The 4,866-nt window shown below is 45.9% G+C and overlaps 1 pseudogene; it reads right to left on the bottom strand.

Moving 5' to 3' along the window:
* Nucleotides 1-650: 650 nt before the first annotated feature.
* Nucleotides 651-2,957, bottom strand: LOC148020095 (leucine-rich repeat extensin-like protein 7 pseudogene; annotated as a pseudogene).
* Between the last annotated feature and the right edge of the window lie 1,909 nt (nt 2,958-4,866).

The raw sequence follows: 4,866 nt of genomic DNA, 5'->3' as shown, positions 1-4,866 counted from the left end.
AGGGAACAACTTCAAATTTTGGTACTAATTGAGTAGCACTTCAAAAATGAGGATGCTTTTTTCATGAAAAGGTTCAATAAGTTCAAACATTCTAGTCATAAATACTTAAGGTGCTTTAGAAATGGGATAGGCTCTAGGTTTGTTTGTGTATAAGGTCCATTAAATATATTTTTTCCTTTAATTTCTTTTTTATGTTTATCCAAATAGGAACATAAAGTACCTTATGATCTCATAACAACTAGTATAATAACAATGAACTCTATAAAGGACACATTACAAGTGCTCTAACCACTCCACATGAATAGATGCAAAATAATATGGGATAGAGGGGAGTTTATTGGTTGATTGAATGAAAGATGATGCGTGCATGCTTATTGTCTAATTTACAAGAGGTTCTAGTTTTTGGAGCATGTTTGTCAATGAAAAATTAAGATGGAACAATGTTAGTAAGCAAGAGCTTAATGTAGAATACATATTAAAACATTTTGGAAACAGAAAATTGACAATACTATTAGGCAATAGCTTAATTTGAAGATTTCCCCAACTTAGAGCAATAGCAAGTTGTAGACCCAACCTACTTAAGGTCTACAACTCACTATCTAGTGATATCACCTAGGGATAGTGGTTTTGAACACTTTCAATGAGGGAGGAATGCTTCAAGTGAAAAGTAGCTCATATTCACAAACAACAATAAGCATGAGGCCTTGAACTTGCATAGGAGTGATAGTGGCAACAATATGCATGTGGAGTGATGTTGCATAGGAGTGATACTTAGGGTCTACAACTCATTATCTAAAGATAGCACCTAGGGATAGGGGTTTTGAACACTTTCAATGAGGGAGGAATGCTTTCGAGTGAAAAGTAGCTCATATTCACAACAATAAGCATGAGGTCTTGAACTTGTGTAGGAGTGATAGTGACAACAATATGCATGTGGAGTGATGTTGCATAAAGAGCGTGTGCCATTGTTGTATATGAATTATAGTCAATTTGGTCGAATTTGAGGGCAGGCATTGTGATGTTGTTGCATGGATCATAGTCAATGTAACGGATCTTGAGAGGAGACAAGTTTACACAGAGAAAGCTTCTTATAGGGTTGTCGGTAGAGGAGTGGTGAATCTAAAGGAAACGAACGAGGAACATAAGCAAGGAGAGGGGAAGGGACGTTTGTTTTGTGTTGAGGGAGGCGATGGAAAGATGCGGGGGTAAAGCTTCTCGCGGTTTGTGAGGGAGACGATGGAAAGATGCGGGGGGAAAGCTTTCCTTGCGATTTGATGAGAGATGATGAAAAGTTGGGTGGGCGGGCGTCTTTTGGGTTGGCTGGCCCGGGGGGGGGGGGGGGGGGGGGAGAGTTTCCCTTGCGATTTGATAAGAGATTATGAAAATATGTAATGGAGAGGGATGATGGATGGAAAAATCGCAAGATGGAGAGATGTAACGGAGGCGGATAATGGATGGAAGAATGGGGGCGATTAATAAGGGGGAGAGGGGAGAGGGAAAGGAGCGGGCGAGTGGTCACAGGGAGGCTCGGCAGGAGGAGGGGAAGGTGGGGGAGGAGGAGGGGGCTCATTGCACGGAGGCTTGATAGGAGGCAAAGCCAAGGGAGGGGGAGTGGCCTGTACACGTGGCAGAGGCGGCGGCGGAGAAGTGATTGGAGAGGGAGGAGGAGGCGATCCTGCACGACGTGGCGGCGGCGAAGGAGGCGGTTTTTTCTTGACACAGGCCGGCGGCGGTGGCGGATGTCGGCGAGGAGGTGACCTGTGACGTGGCGAGGAGTGGTGAGCTGGCGGCGGCGGAGGATGGGCGCACGGAGGCGCGCACCCGAAGCTGTCACAGTCCCGGGGCTCGAAAGCCGCGCACTGGTCCGCTGGCCGCTGGTCTGGACGGCCGTCGATGCAGTTCTGCCGGTCATCCACCACCGCGCCGGACGACAGGCAGCCGGACGCCTCCCCGTCGAAGAAGTTGCCGCTGTACGTGAAGTTGCGCAGCTCCGGCAGCGCGCATATCTCCGGCGGCACGTCGCCGAAGAACCGGTTAAACGCGACGTCGAGCCACTGGAGGCTCTCCATCTCGGCGATGGTCTCAGGCAGGGTGCCGCTGAGCTGGTTGAAGCTAACGTCGAAGACGGTGAGGTGGCGGAGCTGGCCGACGTTAGGGTTTAGGCACCCGGTGAGGTTGTTATTGATGAGAAGTATCTCGTTGAGAGAGTCACCCAGGTTGCCGAGGCTGGGGGGCACGCAGCCGGAGAGGTGGTTGTTGGCGAAGACGATGACGGAGGCCGGCAGGCTGCCAATGTTCGGGGGGATGACGGAGGAGAAGCGGTTGTTATTCAGGAAGAGAGCGTCGAGGGGTTTCTGGAAGAGGGCGGGCGGGATGGGGCCCTCGAAGTCGTTAAACCGGAGGTCAAGATAATAGAGCTCCGGCAGCGGGATGACGACGTCCGGGAATGGCCCCACGAACCTGTTATTGCTGAGATCCAGCTCAAAGAGACGCTTCAGCTCCCATAAGCTTGACGGCAGCACCCCGCAGAACCTGTTGGAGTTGAGGTGCAGGAGGACCAGGTCCGTCAGCAGACCCAGCTCCTCCGGCAGGCTCCCCGCCAGGTCCCCGTGGTTCAGGTCCACCCCCACCACCGCCTTCTCGCACGGGTCCTCCATAGACGGCTCGCAGAACACCCCCGTGTAGTTGCACACCCCCGGCCCCTCCCACGTCGCCGTTATGTTTAACGGATCCGACAGGATCTCCTTCTTCCATGCCTGCAGCGCGATGAACGCCCGCCGCAGGCGCTCGTTCTCGAACAGGCTCGGGTCTGGGTCTGTGTCGGAGATGGCGGCTTGTGTGGCACTGATAATCGAGAAGAATAGGAGGAATAGGAGGGGGAGTCTGTTCATGGTGCGCATGCAAGGATATTGATGCAACGAGATGAGGAGGAGGAAGAAGCGAGGGAGGTCCCTTGATGTAGCTGTCATGACAAACCGAAGCGATCCCAACGAGGTTGCCTCGGCCTGCAAGATAGCACAACCTTTTCTGCTTTGTAATCCTCTAGCGCTCGTTCAACCGCGTCTCCTCTAGTTAGTAAAGAAGGTGCCCTTGGGGTCCCCTCTATATTTTCTACTATTGTTTGCCCTCTTTTCACCTTCAAAGCTTGTGCACATGAGGGTCTTGGATGAAACTGTGGCGACTTTGTTCAACATCACAATTGAAACATTCCATCTTCAAACGATTGGGAATATTTATGTTGAAATGTTCTATTGTGGCATACTAGATTGTTTGGTGACTTGTCTTCATATAATTGGTCCATTGCCTTCAAAAGGTACTCATCAACCATTATGCATTTGCACTAGAATCACGTTGAAAGTTACCATAGTAAACCTTTTCCATTCTAGTATCTCCTCGTTAATGACATGTGCATGGGCTATCACCATGATGAGAATCGTCTGATGGGGGATGAGAATGTCCTAACCAATTGCTAACCATTTGTTTTTCTAATCGTCATGAAAAATCATTGTTGGGGACATTTGCTATGGTTGAAGTAATGAATGTTGACATATCAAGAAAATACCAACTTCTCATATCAATGTTTTTTTTTCTCTATCCACCATCATTGACATTTTACATGTTTGTGAAAGCTTCTAGCATGGTGACAATTTTGAGGACCATGATAAGCCTATTCAAGTTCATGTGTGTCGCATATCGCCTTCATATTTTGCTGCAAACATTGTTCTTTGCTAGTTAAAGCTCAAGTTGGCTAGTCATAATCTATTCCTTTGGCATAATTACATGCGCTTCTATGGGCTCCATTAACATGTCCTTTTGATTACCCCAATAAACTTGTTTGAACTTTTATTCAACAAATCATGCATTTGCAAGAAATGAAGAGGTCAATACTTTTAAAGAGAAACACCTCATCTTCGTGAAAAACTTAAGGTGCCATTAGAGTGGTCCCTTTATCTTGCTGCAAAATACTATCCAAGTACCCAAAGGTGTTGTGCATGCAAAGTTATTGACTTGTGATTGGTTATCTTCATTAATCAAGGATTTCTCCCATATATCGGCTTTTCAAGAGAGGATTTTCATTAAAGCTTCTTTGAAAACTTATGCTTCCCTCATACTTTATGTTGATATTGTTATTAAGAAAAATGAAGAAGATAAAATATAGCAAACAACTTGTGTAGATGTCCAAAAAGAACCCTTAGTTTCCCATAATTTTTCCATTTTTGCAAAGTTTCATAGAGTAGCATAGTTTCTTCGCTCCTAAACCTTAAAATTGGCAACCAATAATTATGACTTGGATTGCACAATAGGTGTGTTTCAACATTGAGTTATCTTATTCTTAGCACTCAAAAAGGATGAGGAACCATAGAGGTTATAAAGCCTTAATAGGTTGGGAATGAGATGGCCAATGCTGGGCTCATGTCCTCAAGTCTCACTTCAAGTGGGTGGTTGTACCTCTTTACCTTGACCAAGAGATCATGGCTGATGACTACCTATTTATTGCTAGTCTCAACCTCCAACATGTATCCCTAATGCCATTTTTCAATCAATTGTTTGTCAATTGAAAGGATCTCATACTATGCCTAGAGAATAGAATCAATGATCCCAATCACTACATACATTCTCTTTTACTCTCATTGAGCTAACAGTTCAGACCCAACATATTTTAAGTTGGATAATCAAAGAGTGCATAAGGACCCTTAGAGGCATGAGGGACCTTTTACTTTTGTAGTTTGCTTGACTCTTTTGCCAATTAACATTCTAGAAAAGGTTTGGCAACAACCAATATCATTACTTCATGTTGTTGACTAGCAATACATGATGGATGCAACTTTTTTCTCTCCCATTTTTTCCATACATTCTATTGTCTCA

Source organism: Lygodium microphyllum, chromosome 19 (assembly GCF_053477565.2).
Source record: "Lygodium microphyllum isolate KBCC chromosome 19, Lygodium_microphyllum_v1.1.10, whole genome shotgun sequence".
In the NCBI taxonomy this organism is placed as follows: domain Eukaryota; kingdom Viridiplantae; phylum Streptophyta; class Polypodiopsida; order Schizaeales; family Lygodiaceae; genus Lygodium; species Lygodium microphyllum.
This window is presented reverse-complemented; position numbering and strand designations above follow the sequence as displayed.